The sequence below is a fragment of the Notolepis coatsorum genome (genome assembly GCF_963971535.1).
Source record: "Notolepis coatsorum genome assembly, contig: SCAFFOLD_2708, whole genome shotgun sequence".
NCBI classification, from domain to species: Eukaryota; Metazoa; Chordata; class Actinopteri; order Aulopiformes; family Paralepididae; genus Notolepis; species Notolepis coatsorum.
In genome coordinates this window covers 1-20000 of record NW_028169326.1, presented here as the reverse complement: position 1 = coordinate 20000, position 20000 = coordinate 1, and the positions used below count along the sequence as shown (strand labels likewise).

The following is a 20000-nucleotide window of genomic DNA, read 5'->3' as shown; positions in this document are numbered from 1 at the left end:
CGTATTTATGCTTTAAGTGACGTGTTGTTTTTGTTAGTTTGCGTGATTGATGAGGCTGTAGCACTACTGACTACTAATACTACTAACAGACTAATACAACAGTCATCACAGCTTGTACAATTTCTTATTATACCATTCTTTACTGTTGATTGATGATTTTATTAAGATCTTAGGACTTTATGATTTCTTGATTTTCTTTTTCTCATTCATAACCCACTCCGTTGTCTGAGTTTACCATCCTCTTCTGTTGTGTTTTGTTTCGTTGTTTTTGGCGGGGGGGTGTTTTTGATTGGTTCACCCATCGCCATGGCAATGACAGTGAGGTCCTGGAGATGCACAGGTCAACCCGGGGAGGGAGTGCTGAGTGCCTGCACACAAACAGGTAAAACAATTAATAATAATAATACTTTTTTTATCAACTCCAACAACCAGCTCAGGTTTATTTTAGACTACTTGTCATTTTATCATCCTCTATCCCCAGCTCTTCATTCTACTTTAACAACTCCATTTTAACCAATTAACGTCAACGGATGCAGTCAATGGATGCAGTCAATGGATGTGCAAATATATGTTTGTTCTTGTAATGAATGTTTTATGGATTTTTTGTTGTTGTTGTTGTCAAGTCAAGTCTTCCTTTATTAATCCACTTGGGGAAATCCAAGTGTCATAGCAGCAGGGGGGGGGGGGACCACGTAGGTTAGGTAGTAATAATAATAGAACAAAGCGCAAGTAGTAATGATAATAATGATAACAGTAGTAGTAGTGAACAGTAGTGAGTGGCAGGATTCAATCAGACAGTAGTAATAGTGATGATGGTATACATGGTCCAAACCGTAGTAACACACTGCACCAGAGTCCATGCATGTGTTTATTATTAAGAGTCGAATAGTCCTAACAGTTCTCAAGTTCACCAGCCGTTAGTTCTCCAGCAATTGGCAGCAGTCTGTGCCCACGGTTGTGGAGCCTGATCTAGCTGCTCTAGCTCAGGATAGAGTGTGTCGGCTATAATAATACAGTTTTTGTGCCACTTGCATGAATAGAATATGTGTCAACATCACATTTCACTAGGGATGTCCGATATTATCGGCCGACCGATATTATCGGCCGATATCGGCAGTAAAATGTGATATCGGAAAATATCGGTATCGGTAAAAAAAAAAAAAAAACAATAACAATTTTTTTTTTATTTTTTTTTTTTAACATTTATTTAACCTTTATTTACCCAGGCAAGCAAGTAAGAACCAATTCTTATTTTATTTATTGTCAAAAGTATGCATGTTGGTTTAAAATGTTCATTTTTACTTTTTTAATGATCATATTTTGCACAGATAATGCTTACATTTAGAAAGCCTTTTGAATGCATCCAGTGAAATTATTAGTTACCTGAAATTATTCCGTTTTTTGGGGGGGAAACCCTGCATATATCGGTATCGGTTGATATCGGTATCGGTATCGGTATCGGAAATTGGAGTTGGACAATATCGGAATATCGGTATCGGTAAAAAAGCCAATATCGAGCATCCCTACATTTCACACACACCCACCCAGTGTCATACAGTTGTAGTTATTTTAGCCATAAAGGTCAGGCTCAAAACAATGCGTCCTGTAATGACCATATTCACACACTCTTATGTCATGTTCATGATTAGTGGTGGAAGAAGTACACAGTTCCTTTACTTAAGTAAAAGTAGAAATACTCAGATAAATGAGTACTCTGGTCAAAGTAAAAGTGCTCCATTCAAGTAAAAGTAGAGAAGTATTTGCTATTGAATGTACTTAAGTATCTAAAGTAAAAGTACACGTTCTACATGACGTTTGTGTATCCATTGACCTCTATAGGTTGTGTTAAAGTGGTGTGTGGTCCAGTTATGCTGCTCTGATTGCGTCCTCTTGAAGTTGACAGGCTTCAAATGTGAAAGTATATATATATATATCTTCATACATTTATTTTGTATATATTATGTTTTCTATGCAAATCCTTTTCTTCAAAGTAACTAGGAGTAAAAAAGTACAAAATTTCCCTTGAAATGTAGTGGAGTAAAAGTATAAAGTTGCCTAAAATTAAAACACTCACGTAAAGTAGTACAAGTAGCTCGAAATTGTACTTAAGTGCAGTAATTTAGTAAAAATACTTAGTTACTTTCCACCACTGCTTAGGATGGGATTCCTTTCCAGCCTGAATCCCATCCTGAGCATGACATAAGAGCAACATGGCCCGCCGTGTGAATATGGTCAATTGTCTCTCATCAAAAACACCCCACACTGATCATTCTGTGAAGGGGATTAGAGAAGACAGGATGACCTCGGATGAGGCAAATCTCTTTTTGATGAATTTCATTTTGCATGGATGTTTTTTTTCATTCCTAGAATTGATATATTTCCACGTTTCTTGTGTGTCTTTTCTCTCCTTCACGCGCGTCAACCCACACTCACACAACCAGGGGTGTAGGTAGATACAGTAACACGCTCCCCCCAAAAATGCCTCTGTTAGTCAATGGTATCCATAAAGACATGTACAGGTAAGCCTGTGGCGTAAGGAACCCTTTCATACCAGGGGTGTGAGAAGTAATCAATGCACCGTTATTGCATCGATGTGAATGTTGAAATCCAACCGTCGACCTGTGAAACTGATGATCAAAATCAATTGGAATCAATAGAATCAATGGAATCAATTGGAATAAGTGTTTATCTGTTGAATGAACATAACGCCGTGAACATATTTCATTGTGCTGTTTTAATTGCATGTTCAGTTATTGATGACTAAATCAATCCTGTCAAATTTGTCAAATTATCACATTTATCTTATTTTTTTTTCAAAATGAATTAAATAAAAATAAAATCAATCAATAAAATAAAATTCACTAGAACCATGGTCCAAACCGTAATCAAACTGCAAACTGAACGGTTGTTGGATTGAGTCGTGAGTACAGCCCTACGCATAGTCAGCCCCCCCCCCCCGACCCCAGAAACATCAGTGTAGTCTGCTGGGAAGCAACATTCTATCAACGCAATAGAAGCCTACGTGTCTCCAAGAGCTTCGCTTGCTGTGCCTGCTGTGATGCGACGTGTCGATATGCCATGTGCTTGTGCTGCTTTGACTAACCAACTAACACATGCCGCCCCCTTACTGTATATTGCAGCCTGATCTCGCTTAAAATATGTAAATAAAGTCGCAGGAAAAAGGTACATTATTGTATGTATTGTTATGTTATAGCCATAAGTAATATATTGACGTATTTACGAAAATGTACAATGTGTAAATAAGTAATATATTGACGTATTTACAAATAAATAATATATTGACGCATTTATGTATTTACAAATAAGTACCTATTTACATATTCCACATTTATTTTTACTTTTAAAATGTTCAGGGAACTAACCCGGGGCTCCCTCAACCGTCCCGCGAGCCCCAGACCACCGTCCCGCGAGCCCCAGACCACCATCCCGCGAGCCCCAGACCACCGCCCCACTCGCGGGCGGTGGTTTGGGCTCGCAGGACGGTCCACACACCGCTATCAGTGTTCTTCTTCCCCGCCAATGAAGTATTCACCCAAAGACCCAATACCGTGGCAACAACTACCGCACTACCGGTAGAATAAGTGCCGAGAACCGTGAGATGCAAACAGTCTTGTTGTGTTTTGAACATTTATGATGTGTTGATGGAATCACATTAATATAGAGAGATGAGGCTGCAGGCTGTTAGCAGAACTAGCGTAACGCGCTGTTTGGGCGTAGAGAGAGCGTACGTCAGTGGCCAATCAGATCGCGCAAACCGAATGCGGAAGTGCAACTCCGTTAGGGAAAATATACATGCGTCCGGTACCAGACCCAAAATGACAACATGCCATAAATCCATCTCAAACTGTATGAATTAATGTATTTTTTTCAAATGTAGCCAAGAGTAAAGACCCTAACCCTGTCAGAACAGCAGTCAAAGTGTATATTTTTAACAATACGTTTGTTTACCAATAGGTTAAACATGTTATTAGTGAAATATGAGTTTTGGAAATGTATTCAGAAACTAGCGAATATCCATGGAAGGAAATGCACACCGCCATTTTGTGTGTAGTCATATGAGGAGAGGAGACAGAGAGCTTTTGATGGGCGTTGGAATTTCGAAGAACGACACTACCCAGCTCAAGCCAGCTCCTGTCAATCAAATAATTTGTGGATTAACTTTTTTATTTATTTTATTTTTCGGGATTATCTATCACAAACCTGAACGTTATTGCCATAAATTATAACACAGTTAGTTTATCTACCTTTCTGTGAACGTCTAGCAAAAAATTGCGTTGCAATCTGATGAAAAATGGCGGAGAAATCTACATAATAAAAAAGTAACTGTACTTACAGTAGATTTCATTCACGTTTTTTTCTGCATGCCTGGTGATACTAAATCCAGATTAAACTCTGCCATTGGAAAGAGGAGATTTGCCCTGATCCATCGATGTGCGACTTGGCTATAATAAGGTCATTTATAGGCCTGATATTCTATATTTTATAATAATTTTTCTATATATTATGTGTCTGGATGGCAGAATTCAGTACTGTATCTACAAAACCTTCTGTTTAATCATATTCCCTTTATTAATTTGCTTAGATTTGTACACGTGATCTCGAGAATGTGCTGGATCAGCTCAGTGTGGCAGTTTCATGTCTGGTAATTTTTTGCATGGTGTTATTCACCGTCAAAGATAAATATAATTTTAAAATAATTTAATAGAATTGATATTCTCCTTTGGTTCATTACAATTTACTCAAGCCTAGTAACACAATATGTCTGACACTGGGAATATATTCCTTGAGATCCATAGATGTCCCTATAGATACCAAGAACATGCAAATGGACCTTGTAGAAGTGGAGTAATCTTCCATGTACTTAGGTATGTATTTTTAGGGGGATTTTCAGAAAATATGCCTAGGGCTCAAGAGGTTAAACTAACCCTAACCCTAACCTTAACCACACTGTTACCTTAAACTATCCATATAACCGTAACCCTAATCCTAACCCTAACCATAGCCATAACCCTAACGTTCTATTTACGTTAACGAATGTTAAAACAAATCTTCATCATAGTATTGCTGTGTCAGGGTGGGTGGTTTAGTCTAGTGGTGAGTGCACTCGTCCACGACCACAATCATTGTTAGTTAGACTCCCAGTCACGCTGTTAGTTTTGGGACTTTCGTTGATATGAAATGTAAATATATTACTTATGGCTATAACATAACATTATGTACTTTTTTTCCTGTGGTAGATTAGTACTTTATTTACATTTTCTGACGAGACTGTGTTGTATATCGTGGTCCATCCAACAACATGCTTAGTTGATGTTGACCCTAACTTCATCATTTGTACCAAAACACATTGATATGTGCGTATTGATATGTTAGCATTGTCTTTTTCACTCATCCCTGGTAACCTAGCAAGCTTTATCTGAGCTACTCCTGAATCATCATCGTCTGCCTGATTTAATACCCTACTCCTCATAGCATGAGCACAAACAACATCCTATATGAGCAATCACTGTATTTCACAAGTGCTGTATTGTAACTCTAAATCCATTGTACGGCGCTCCTATGGATTCCCTGCTTTATTTTCGAGTGCCAGGGCGGTTTCCTCACAACATGCACCACACGGAAGGCTTTGGATGTTTAGACGTTATATAATCAGCATTACATCTAATCTCCCTACACATCCAGCTGTAGTGTATGCTGGGGGTCAATCCACAGCAGGAGGAATAGGAAGCATCTCTATACTGTTGTGTAATGGATTCCTCTGCAGGTCACATATAGGATGCTGATACTGGAGGTCTGATGCAGGGCCGGCCCAAAAGGCATAAGCCAACTAAGTGCCTGCTTAGGACCCCGGTGATATTTTTTTGCAAAGACAACAGTATGCAAGCAAAACAAGGCACAAAAAAAATACAAATCACTTGGGAGCTCTAGTTGTGCGGATGTTGCTTCTGATGATTTGATTGGCTGATTAAGAGGTAACGTGCCAGACGGCACAGCAAAACACACCCAAATCAAATACTGCTTATGGACCCATAACGGCTTGGGCCGGCCCTGCTCTAATGCCGTATAGGATTTATTAATTCCCCCCTCTTGTGGTTTTTAACCTTTCCGAGCTGTTTCCGGTAATCACCGGCCCTGTGAGTGTGATGCATGTCTGATGTGTCGTGTACACAATGTGCAGTCAACACTTGTGAAAATCCTCACTACTGATTGGACTCAGTGGCACAACCAGGGCCGTGAAGTCTGTAAAAGGCAACGGTTTAATTTCTAGGGCATAACATTTGAACGCCCCAAACTAACTTGAATAAAATGTCTTCTTTTGTTGCCGTTTTCTCTTACCCATGTTTAAACGAGGTGCAGTTACCTCTCACGGCCACAGGGTGCCAATCATCCTTAGTGTACCTTTAAAGGGAGAATGTCTAGAATTGGGAGATAAAGATGTAGTGGATGACATCATTTACCATAATCTGGATGACGTCATTTTACCATATGTGGATTACTGACTAAATGACTGGAGAACATGCCAGTGGGGGAAACCCATAGAGTTGCCTTCATTTTCCATTATTGTCTGGTATTGGTATAGACCACCGCAACACTTCCGGTATTCTGAGTTCATGGAGGAGCGCGGGGGGAGAAAATGTATGAATGTTGATGAGAGCCTCTCTGGGTTGTCCACACACTCTCCCTGAGCAATCTGTGCATGCACCGTTTGGGGAGTAGGTGCGAAAAAGTGACTATAGCTCAGTCGAGAAAGTGCCGATCGCCTTGGGGTTGGTCCCACCGTGTTTAGGAGACTCAGGCGTATAAAAAAGTATATTGGATCATGTCTCCAGCACCCCCACAGCCGTAGCTACAACAACCACTTACGTCAAGGCTCTCATCAACATTTTCCTCTCCTCCATGAGCTCAATTTAACGCGGAAGTGCAGTGGTCTATTGCAGCTACTTTGTGGTGGTTGGTTTCTTGATTTTATTTAATTTCCCTTGCACATGTGCGTGCAGTTTACATAATTTACCTATCTCAAGTGACAGCTGTGGTTGGAGGATTAAGGAAAGAGGGCAGGGTTTGAGAGGTTTCTGTGGACTTTCCCCCCCCCCCCCCCTGGAATTCTATCTTTGCTTACTATTGTTAAACTTCATGTTTATTTATTTATTTTTTGCACGTGTCATTCGTGTTTGTCTTTGTTTGTTTTCTTGCATGCATGGCCTTACTGTCTGGCATAGCTCCACTCTTCCTGCATGCCTAAAGAGCAAGCCGCCTCACAGGCAGGAAGGGGTTAACACCACGCCTCACAGGCAGGAAGGGGTTAACACCATGCCTCGTAGCGCCCTTACACACCGTGTGCTCAGGTTCACTGATGAGGTCACCGTTAGGTAAGACACACACACACGCGTACACACACACACGTACACACACACACAAACACACACCCCATTCAACCTCCACAGGTGATCCTTCCTGAGGTCATTCCCTCCACCACCACCAGGTGCTACACCTGTGGTTCACTGCATGCCGTCCGCGAGAGCAGCTTAAATCCACTCTTTCATTCACTGAGACTATTGTGATCATAGTAGGGCTGTACCGAACGTCATTTTTTAACATTCGAAGCTTCTATTGAAGTATTCGAACGAAGCTTCGAATGTCTATAAAAAATAAAATCCCAAAAAATATTATTTTCTATTTTTTTTTACTAAATCCTCAATTTGAATAAAGTGATTAATCTGATTAAATGAGTCTTTTTCTTTTATTAAATCAACTTTCTTTATCAGTTTCGTCAACATAAATAATCCAAAAAGGGCACGGATGGTATGAAAGTGATGGTGACGTCTTATAGTATAATATTATAATATTAGTGTAGCCTAATCTTTAACTGCAACTGTGAAGAAAACCCCCATTGGTTTAAACAGATTGAATAGACAGAAAGAATTTATTTATTATTATTTTTTTAATAAAAAATTCAAATGTTGATTTAGAATTTGAATGTCAACATTATGATCGAAGCTTCGAAGCATTCGGTACAGCCCTAGATCATAGGTTACAGTAGCTTCTACCTACAGTATACCATACAGACCTGTTTTCTGTATACGTCAGACTCAGTCTGCGTGCGCATCAAGGGGGCAAAAGGAATGTAATCCTGGTCAGAACAACAGAATAACAATATAATTTGCATTTGTTAGCCATGCTAGCGATCTAAACAATCAATCCACACCAAAGCTAGATTATGTAAAAGGTGCCATGCTGATGTCATGGTTTCTCCATAGAGCCCCGTCGTACTTGTTTAGCGCAGCAGCTCGTGCAGGTAGGGGGCAACTTAGTCACGTGACTCAGTTGGTATTGCTGATTGGCTTGAACACGGTATATTTGTATACAGCGAACAAGTCTATAGACAGATAAGGAATTCCAGTATAAATCACATCTAAACAACTAAAATCGGAAAACAGATGGGGGGGGGGGGGGGGGGGGGGGCCTGATACAAAATCGTATCCTTGACTTTTCGAGCGAGGTAGTGAGCTATAGCGTTGCTGGTGCTGTAAGTAGTAATCTTTGGTTAAAATATGTGTTAAATAATTCTACATTCCAGCAGCCATCACTGATATAAAGTGTTTGGTCAGTAACATGGGTCTCCCAGTCCCTCCGCTCTGCAGTAAACAGAACATAAATATTCCGGTATCCCATTCCCACTTTATCAAATAAGGAAAGAGAACTCTAGATATTTTACTTATTTCAAGAAGTCTTGCCAAGCCAAATAAGCTTACTGCACTGGTAGATAATTTTACTTGTTTCTTCTTTGTCAGACCATTTTTGCAGTGTGGAGTTCTCTCTCCTGATTGGATAAAGTGGGAACGGGATACCAGAAAATGTATGTTATGTTTACTGCAGAGTGGAGGGACAGGGAGATCCATGTTACTGACCAGACAATCTACAACAGTGAGGGCTGACAGAATGTAAAGCTATTATTCTAACATGTAGACCAGTTATTCTAACAAACAAAATGTCCACTTAGAGGCTTAAACACTTGCATGCAAACCGCGCCGTATTAAATATACACTCAACTCCTTGATCCCCGTTGTCGCTTTGTGCAAGCCATGCGGTCACAGTAGCTTCTGTATGTTCTGTACAGTGTGTGCACTGTCATGTATGTTCTGTACAGTATGTGCACTGTCATGTATGTTCTGTACAGTATGTGCACTGGCATGTATGTTCTGTACAGTGGCATGTATGTTCTGTACAGTATGTGCAGCACTGTCATGTATGTTCTGTACAGTATGTGCACTGTCATGTATGTTCTGTACAGTATGTGCAGCACTGTCATGTATGTTCTGTACAGTATGTTCACTGTCATGTATGTTCTGTACAGTATGTGCAGCACTGTCATGTATGTTCTGTACAGTATGTGTACTGTATGTTCTGTACAGTATGTGCAGCACTGTCATGCATGTCTGTACAGTATGCACACTGTATGTTCTGTACAGTATGTGCACTGTCATGTATGTTCTGTACAGTATGTGCAGCCACTGTCATGTAGTTCTGTACAGTATGAGCAGCACTGTAATGTATGTTCTGTACAGTATGTACACTGTCATGTATGTTCTGTACAGTATGTGCACTGTCATGTATGTTCTGTACAGTATGTGCAGCACTGTCATGTATGTTCTGTACAGTATGTACACTGTCATGTATGTTCTGTACAGTATGTGCACTGTCATGTATGTTCTGTACAGTATGTGCACTGTCATGTATGTTCTGTACAGTATGTGCACTGTCATGTATGTTCTGTACAGTATGTGCAGCACTGTCATGCGATGGCACTGATCCAACCATATGTTGGCCAACGTTCCCGCCGTCACACAACAATATGAAGAGACGAATAACAAAGACGGCGGATACAGTAGGGAGTGGGTTGTGTTGGGAGTGGCAGGCTGTCTCTCTGCTTTCTTAACACATCATCTCTCCTCCCCCCCCCCCCCCCCACTCTCTCTCTCTCTCTCTCTCTCTCTCTCTCTCTCTCTCTCTCTCTCTCTCTCTCTCTCTCTCTCTCTCTCTCACACACACACACACACAGCACACACACACACACACACACACACACACACACACACACACACACCACACACACACACACACACACACACACCACAGTCCTCTAGATCCACTTACACCTGGTTCCCATGGTAACTCACCAACCTTCCGTTGGAGTGGACTCAAAACCTGTATGGCTGCAGAACTGCCTGTCTATGATAAATGGAGATATACTAGCATCAGGCTCTGTCTAATGGTCTCTCTCTCTCTGCTCCCCCCACTCTCTCCCTCTCTGTGTCGGTGGTGGTGTAGTGACCTGCAGCCGTCTCTGGACCGAGTCAGGAGTGCCAGCACCACCTGCCTGAGACCAGACACCAACGTCCACTCCTCTGATAGAGACAGGTACACAACACCACACACACACACACACACACACACACACACACACACACACACACACACACACACACACACACACACACACACACACACACACACACACACACACACACACACACACACATTTCAATCACAACTTTCTATACAATCTGGTTGAAGTATTCAACTGCGTGGTTGAATCATCTCACATTTCGGACTCAGAGGATTCAGCACCATTTTTACGCCCTAATCATGTCCTGCATTCATTAGCAATTTCTGCATTGCAAACATCCACTGAGCAGGATTAGGATGATTGTGGAACCATCTCACTTTCATTACATTATGCACAAAAAAGGAGCAGTGTTCAACAATAGCTTTGTCACACCCTGGCCATACAAACTCACACTTGAATAGAAATGAGTCGTCAGCAAACAGGAACAGGCTAAGTTCAGGCAAGGTGCATATGCCATAGTAGAATGTATGATGATTGGATATCCAACATTTACAGTGTAAGCATTAAAAACACACAGGTGTTGGGCGGCTGGGTAGCACAGTGGACTAAGCACTCGCCACCACCACCACAGAGACTCTGGATCGAATCCAGCTGTCACCGGTACCTCCGGCTTGCTCAGTCGTCCCTACACAATGGCAGTGTTAGCGGGTGGGAAGCCGGTGGGGTATGGTTCCGTCGTTGCAAACAGCGACTCCTACTGGAGTGGGGTGGAATCATGTGTCACACAAACAGCAAATACAAGTTGTCTAATTTCCCTGTGAGTAGAGGCCGGTCGCGCCCCCTCGTCGCCCAGGTTGGGCAAATATTCTCTCTGACAGCTAGCTCTCTAGAATAGTCTGCCACGGGGGAAAGGCATAATACTCTCACCTGGTAAGGCAGGGAGCTTTGTCTCTCCCTCCGATCTCTTGCCAAACCAGAATGTAGCATTTTACACCTATAGGCCTGTCCATACAGTATATTTACCCTCCTCTACCTCTCCTCGGTCTTCCTACCTGTACTGGGGGTATGCCGTCCCACCTGGCGATCCATCCACCCCCTCCTCCAGTGCTCCAACTCTCTGCCCGCAGGAACCCCCGAGCCCCAGGATCTTAGTAGAGCATGCCTACCCTGAAGAAGACAGGTACCCCCCCTCCTCTCCTGCTGCCTCCCCTCTGGCCTCTCAACGCTTCCCTGCTAATGTCTTCCTGATTAGACCATTCCTAGTCCCAGCCCCATGTACTGTAGTAGAAGCCTGCTGATCTCTTTGTCCTTGTATTCAGTGCTGTAGATGTTAAGTGATAGCTGGTGGATTGTTTTCGATGCCATGGTTGGCACTGCTTCTATCATTGCCATCCCCCCCCCCCCCCTCCATTATGAATCTTTACCTTTCTGGCTTTGTGTGTTTGTGTGCGGGTGTATGGGTTTTGTTTGTACCAGTGAAATTAAATATTCAGTATTGAAGTACCTTCCCCAATTTCACAGAACGGTCCCGGTCAAAGTTTCACTCGCAAAATTTGATATCCAAAGATGATATATTCACTTTTTCAGTTGCTCCATTCTATTCAGACATCCTCCATTTTGCATATTGTTTTTTCTTCTTCTCTCTGTGGTTCCTGTGCCACAACAGGCAGTCAGGCAACAACAACATCATGGCCAGAGAGCAAACTGTCAGAGAGGCAGCAAGGCAGTTGTGGAGGGGGACAGGTAAGGTCCCGCTGGCTCATACATCCCCACTTACCCCCACTCATCCTCTCCCACACTCTCTTCACACTGGAAAGATACTGTCCACCTGTCACTCAAATCTTAAATATTGACTCATCTGTCTAAATTATTATTATTATTATTTATGTATTTCTTTATTTTAAAATCTGATTGCAGCTTGCAGCCCTCACAGTGCAGTAGTTACTAACACTGTGTGATGAAGTTTACCTACATTGATTGTTAATCATGTCTTTGATGTGTCTATAAGATTTGTTATTTGCTATCGAAACGTTCCCCCTTTGATTTAGGCTTGTCCGGTTACTGGTTCGATTCTCCGGCATGTCGAAGTGTCCTTGAGCAAGACACACAACCCCTAACTGCTCCCAATGAGCAGGCCGGCACCTCGCACGGTTGCCCCTGCCGTCGGTGTGTGAACGTGTGAGCGCATGGTTGAACGTTGTGAGGCATACGTTTTGGATAAGAGCGCTATATATATGAATGCAGTCCATTTACCATTTGTTACGTAACTTACGTTTGATCATACGTCATTTCTTATAATTTATATGGTTTGACGTGTCCCCTGGAACAGTGTTCCAGTTGTGTTTCTATTCATTTTGTTGTATTTTCTTTGTTGTATTCTGTTCATTCTTCTCCTGGTAGCCGTATCCAACCCACGTCTATCTTAAGGGGTAGTAGAGGGAGAGGGGTCCTCTGAGGCCCCTGGGCCAGGCAGCCCCGGGCGGGTCCTGCCCTAACTCACCACGTCTGGACAGGTGCATGTTGATGCTGTGTAGAACATTACCACTCATTTACCTCCCTATACTCTGTGTGCCACACGGCCTCAGCCACGGTGTCGCCACCTTTTCTGTCTGTCACACTTTATTTTAACAGTCCACTGTAGACTGTCTACATCTTATCATCATCAGTAGTGTGTTCGTTGACTCTGGGTCATATCTAGACTTTAAACCTGTCTCAGTAGACTGTCAACAGGGTATTTTCAACAGACTTTCAGCACTCTATTGTTTGGGTCTAGAAGGAACGACTATGGTTAGGGTTAAAGAGGCACACCAACATTATGGGAAGTGTGCTTACCGTCTTCTCCAGAGTCAGACAAGAAGGGAGATAGCCTACCAATTTCCTCTCTGTGCGTGCAGTAGAAAGTGATCTGGCTGCAAGCTAGCCTAGCTTAGCACAAATGAATGGAAGCGGAGACAGACCATTAGCCTAGCTGTTGGCCAAAAACACCTCTCCTGGAGTTTAAGCTACGTTAATTTGTGCTAAGCTAGGCTAGCCTGCAGCCTATAGCTTTCTACTGAACACACAGAGAGGAAATTAGTATCCATCTTCATGTCTGACTCTGGAGAAGATGGTAAGTGTATTCACATAATTAATGTTGCTTTAAAGTAAGGCTTAGATTTATAACCACCAATAATTTTAGGTGAAAGTTATGATGAGTTACGACTTTGCAGCTTCAGGTTCAAGTTCAGTAGATTATTGTGACATGCATTACAAAACACAGCAGTGCCAGCAGTGTCAGTTAGGCTACGTTCACACTATAAGCCTTAGTGCTCAATTCTGATCCATTGCTCAGATCAGATTTGTCTGTTTGGCTGTTCACAGTGAACTAGTCACGCTCCTGAACTGACACGCATGCGCGAAATGAACAATAAAGAAGATGGGCGTAAAATAATTCAGACAAATGTGAAGGCCTGTGCTCCCTGGCTACTCTTTGGACAACAAATATACAACATACAATACAATATGTGAACAGTATGTTGAATACAACGTGCACAATCACTACATGTACACAACAAACATACAGTATAGGCTATGTAAATATCCACAATAACCACATATCAACATAACAGACGATATATATACCCATGTCAACATAGTGGTGAAAAACACAGCTAAATCAATAAGTAATACTGTAGAATGAGCAGAAGACTAGTGCCTAGTCACATCTGCGGGCCTGTTGGCTGGCTATTAATGAGTCCTACTGCCTGCGGATAAGAGCTGTCCCTAAAACGAGCGGTGCGTGCTCTAATACTGAGATAACGCGTTCCAGATGGCAATAATTGTAAATAAATGATGCCCTGGGTGAGTGTTTTCTCTTAAACGATGCCCTGGTGCCCCTCTCCTACACTGGATGGAATATATCCCTTCACAGCTTACGGTAGTTCCTATTATTCTGGAAGCCGCAGGTTAACAAGTTGGCTGAGCTGTTTCAGGTCTTTAGCGGACAGGTTACCAAATATATATATGTAACGGATGGTATCGTGAAGCGCAGTCACGGAAGGCTGGGGTGAGTAGCGGTGCTATGGGTTAAACTCACTCTCATCCTCAAAAGACGCATAGACACGGTACAAAGAAGTGAATTCACCTCTTGGTATAGCGGTCTGTGCTGTTGCACACGGCGTGGGAGACCCGTGTTCGAAACTCCCTCGGGGCATCGAAGTTTGAGGTGATGTTGTCACAACCGTTACATATATATATATTAAAGCCTCCAGTTAGGATCCTTTCGATGGAGCACAGATTCACCAAGGTTTTGTTGACGTTTTGTTTTTAAGACATTGGAGAAAGAAAAGCCTTTGTTGTGCCTTCTTTAGTATACTGTTGGTGTCATTAGACCAAGTAATAATAATACATCACTGTATACAAGCGATGACCCTCTGTTGACAGTCAACTGAAGTTAGGCTACGTTCACACTATAAGCCTTAGTGCTCAATTCTGATTCATTGCTCAGATCAGATTTTCTGTTTGGCTGTTCACAGTGTGAACTAGTCACGCTCCTGAACTGACACGCATGCGCGAAATGAACAATAAAGAAGATGGGCGTAAAATAATTCAGACAAATGTCAATCTAGAAGTGACGTAAAAGTTGTAACCGTGGTCTTCTTCACCCTGTGTCCCTGTGTCCCTGTGTCTCTGTGTCCCGTGTCCCTGTGTCTCTGTGTCCCTGTGTCCTTGTGTCTCTGTGTCTCTGTGTCTCTGTGTCTCTGTGTCCTGTGTCTCTGTGTCCCTGTGTCTCTGTGTCCCTGTGTCCCTGTGTCTCTGTGTCTCTGTGTCCCGTGTCCCTGTGTCTCTGTGTCTCTGTGTCTCTGTGTCCCTGTGTCTCTGTGTCCCTGTGTCCCTGTGTCCCTGTGTCCTGTGTCTCTGTGTCTCTGTGTCTCTGTGTCCTGTGTCTCTGTGTCTCTGTGTCCCTGTGTCCTGTGTCTCTGTGTCCCTGTGTCTCTGTGTCTCTGTGTCTGTCCTCAGGGTCCACGGCAGCCCGTCTACCTCGCCCTCGTCAGGACGCAGGGGTCGGCAGCTGCCACAAATCCCTGCAAAAACTAGCAGCATAGAGCAAGGTGTGTGTGTGTGTGTGTGTGTGTGTGTGTGTGTGTGTGTGTGTGTGTGTGTGTGTGTGTGTGTGTGTGTGTGTGTGTGTGTGTGTGTGTGTGTGTGTGTGTGTGTGTGTGTGTGTGTGTGTGTGTGTGTGTGTGTGTGTGTGTGTGTGTGTGTGTGTGTGTGCGTGCGTGCGTGCGTGCGTGCGTGCGTGCGTGCGTGCGTGCGCGTGTGTGCGTGTGTGCACTTGATGGATGCTATGACAATGTAAGTGAGCGAATGGTGTCACCCACTTCAGTCTTGATCCATTCAACATTATTGTGCTCAGCTGTCTTCTTCACTCTCCTGTCTTCTTCACTCTCCTCTCTGCTCCTCTCCTCTCCTCTCCTCTCCTCTCCTCTCCTCTCCTCTCCTCTCCTCTCCTCTCCTCTCCTCTCCTCTCCTCTCCTCTCCTCTCTCCTCTCCTCTCCTCTCCTCTCCTCTCCTCTCCTCTCCTCTCCTCTCCTCTCCTCTCCTCTCCTCTCCTCTCCTCTCTCTCTCTCTCCTCTTCTCTCTCTCCTCTCCTCCCCTCCCCTCTTCTCTCTCCTCCCCTCCCATCTTCTCTCTCCTCTCCTCTCTTCTCTCTCTCCTCTCCTCTCCTCTATTCTCCCTCTCCTCTCCTCTCCTAATTTCACAGTTACTTTTTTTGGGGTCCATTTAGGCACTAAATGATCACTATGTCCTTTTTTCCTCATGATTCCACAGGATTTTGACCCTCGCTGTAACCACTACAATGCCTAGTGATGTAGCTGAGGTGCACAACATGCTCCACCTAGTGTTAGGACTCCGCAACTGCATCCTGTCATCACATTGCAATTAGACTGCATTGACTTCTTTTCTCTCTCTCTCTCTCTCTCTCTCTCTCTCTCTCTCTCTCTCTCCTCTCTCTCTCTCTCTCTCTCTCTCTCTCTCTCTCTCTCTCTCTCTCTCTCTCTCTCTCTCTCTCTTCCTCTCTCTCTCAGCTCTTGCGGTGGAGGAGCGGTCCCGACAGCTGCCTATGAAAGTACATTCCTGCCGGCCTTCAGCCTCCCACGACCCAGAGACGGACCTCAAGACCAAACGGGAGGTCAGCAGCAGTCACTCTGATTGGGAATCAGAATTGATCTCAAGCCCCGCCCTCTTTTCCTCACGCTTCCAATCACAACTGTTGCTTTCCCTAAATGAATATCACATAATGCTGTATGCTGCATATCGTCGCTGGTGGAAGAAAACTTCGTACTCCATTTTTATTTATTTTTTATCAACTCAGTAGATCAACTCAGTATCAACTCAGTAGATCATCACACATATGTGTGTGGTTTTACAAAGTTTAAACAATGGGAAAGCATTAAACCGATCATCTGTCTAAACCTCGTAACTCTATTCGCCCTCAAATCTGTGTTCGTTTTTTTCATCTCCTGAAAATTTGGGTTTTTGGAGATACAAGGTTCTCTTCCACCAGCGATGATATCTGTTTGCTGTAACGTTTCCCATATTTAGACGACGGACAGGAGTTTCTAATAAACGCCCCTTTATTCCACCTCTCTCCAGATGTACGCAGAGCAGAGGCGTAGCAGTGACAACACGTCGGCCAGGTCGTCGGACAGCGATATGAGCGACGCGTCGGCCCTCTCCCGCGCCAGCAGTGCCTCCCGCCTCAGCAGCACCAGCTACATGTCCATCCAATCGGAGCGGCCCAGGGGACGCCTCAGGTGAGTCGTCGTTGGCTGATCTGCCGTCAGTCAAATGGATAGAGGTGTTTCATTGGTGTTTCGCCTCGGACCACGCACTGCAGTTTGGGGATGAGAGATGTTGTGTTTTTCACTTATCATAGACCTATTGCTGTACAGTATATACCCATATATATATATATATATATATATATATATATATATATATATATATATATATATATATATATATATATATATATATATATATATATATATATATATATATATATATATATGTGTATATTTATATATATGTGTATATTTATATATATGTGTATATTTATTCCTACCGTATATATATATTAGAGCTGGGCCGTTAACGGCGTTAACGTGCTGCGTTAACGCGAGACTAGTATCGCACGATAATATAATTGACGCCGTTAATCTTTTTCTCAACGTTGGGTCTGTATTGTCCTTAAATACTTGCCGTAGTTCACAGCTGTGGTGCCCGGAAGTGATTGCACGTATGTACCGGAGCTGTACTCAGAATAATGTGTTAAACTAAAGTAACTTTAGTGGTCCGGTAATCATTGTTATACAGGTGAGGTTAAGAAGTCCTCAGGATATAACACAATTCGGCGATGAGGACGTCTGAATCTGCGCAATGCAAGAAAGAAGAAGTCCGTTGAGAGCTTTGTTTACATTATTAACGTTAGCTTAGCGAGTTAGCATGTTAGCTCACGTTACTCGGGCGGCACTTGAAAACATCTACAAGAGGAGGAAATCCACTTTACACACTAAAGGAAGGATCGACTGGACTATTGTGAGTGTTTACAACAGAAATGGCTTGGGTTATTGGAAATATTGGACCGTTTGATGACAATCTGGAGCAATATGAAATGAAAATGGGAGACCCTGATGTTAGCATGTTAGCTCACGTTACTCGGGCGGCACTTGAAAACATCTACAAGAGGAGGAAATCCACTTTACACACTAAAGGAAGGATCGACTGGACTATCGTGAGTGTTTACAACAGAAATGGCTTGGGTTATTGGAAATATTGGACCGTTTGATGACAATGTGGAGCAATATGAAATGAAAATGGGAGACCCTGATGTAAACAAGACAAACGTCTTTCTCTGGTCTGCATCTCCTTAACAATTGTGTGTATTGAGCTGTACTAAGACTGTAGTAGCTGTTCAGTGTTCTCTTGGATGTGGACCTGAGACTGTAGCTGTTCAGTGTTCTCTTGGATGTGGACCTGAGACTGTAGCTGTTCAGTGTTCTCTTGGATGTGGACCTGAGACTGTAGTAGCTGTTCAGTGTTCTCTTGGATGTGGACCTGAGACTGTAGCTGTTCAGTGTTCTCTTGGATGTGGACCTGAGACTGTAGTAGCTGTTCAGTGTTCTCTTGGATGTGGACCTGAGACTGTAGTAGCTGTTCAGTGTTCTCTTGGATGTGGACCTGAGACTGTAGTAGCTGTTCAGTGTTCTCTTGGAGGTGGACCTGAGACTGTAGTAGCTGTTCAGTGTTCTCTTGGAGGTGGACCTGAGACTGTAGTAGCTGTTCAGTGTTCTCTTGGATGTGGACCTGAGACTGTAGTAGCTGTTCAGTGTTCTCTTCATTCATGGAACCGTTACACTGAGCTTGCACTGAATTTGTTGAGAAACCTGCTTCTGCAGCAGTCTGTGTGTGAGCAACCAGTCAGCAGCATTGTGAATTCAGAGATTCACTAAAAGACACATTGAGAGACAGGTTTGTGTGTGGATTAAGAAATGAAGGTGCACAGAAGAAACTACTGACAGAGAGTGATTTGACACTGGAGAGAGCTGTCAATATCAGTGTAACAATGTTAATGGCATCAAAGGAAGGGCACAGACAATTACGATAAATCTGGTTTTAAAAGAAACACTGGAAATTACAAAAAGAAGAGACATGTTCATTGCTGTTGAACAAGGAGATAGAACAGCTAGTGACTCATCAGATGAAGAGGAGAGGATAAATCTCCTCCTCCGGTCATTATTTGGGTAGAACACACATTTTGAATGCATTTGGCAGACCCTTTTTTTTTTTTTTTTTTTTAGCCATTTTAATCTAGATTAATTCCAGGATTGCAGGTAGATTAATCTAGATTAAAAAATTTAATCTATGCCCAGCTCTAATATATATCCATCCACATCTGTCTGTACATACCTGCATATAATCCTTTTTACACATAGATAGTAGATAGTATATCTATATCTGTACATATCCCCTACCTACTGGCCAGTATGACTAATACCATAGTGTCTTTATACCTGTATCACTGTACATATTAATACTACAACTCTGTACATACATCTGATTAGCACTGTACTCAGCAGTACTAAATGTATATATTTTATACCCAATTTAATCACCTGTATATTGTATATTACTATTGCACTTTACTGTTACATTTGCACTTATTTTCGTTGTACTGTACTTGTGCTGTATGATGACAATACATTTGAATCTAATCTAATCTAATCTATTGTATATGAAAGAAATGTATGATAATTACATTTTAGGAAACTCACACACACAATCTAAAGGATGGGGGTTTGTTCTATCATAATTTGTTTGTTTTAGCTTTTGTTTATGCATGCTAATCAACTTTTTTACCTGTTCGTTTTTCTTTCTGCATGCCTTTCACTGCACGTTTCTGTCCTTCTGCACCTTCATACACACACACACACACACACACACGCACACACACGCACACACACACACACACACACACACAACGGGGGAACCGTGAACAAACACACGGACTCAGGTCCAAGTCCTTAGAGGAGGAGAAGAAAGACAGGAGGATCTCGTGGGGGGTGAACAGTTCAGAGGAGGAGAGGAG

The 20000-nt window shown here is 42.8% G+C and overlaps 1 pseudogene across 1 annotated transcript in view; it reads left to right on the top strand.

The window, feature by feature from the left end:
* LOC311248742 (regulating synaptic membrane exocytosis protein 1-like) overlaps positions 1–19974 on the top strand; it is a 21045-nt pseudogene extending 1071 nt beyond the window's left edge. The window contains exons 3-11 of the transcript in view: positions 320–382; positions 2442–2519; positions 7242–7391; positions 10351–10440; positions 12770–12888; positions 15368–15459; positions 16438–16541; positions 17006–17166; positions 19926–19974. The product of the transcript in view is annotated as a regulating synaptic membrane exocytosis protein 1-like (transcript). The remainder of the gene's footprint in view (positions 1–319; positions 383–2441; positions 2520–7241; positions 7392–10350; positions 10441–12769; positions 12889–15367; positions 15460–16437; positions 16542–17005; positions 17167–19925) is intronic.
* Positions 19975–20000: the final 26 nt, after the last annotated feature.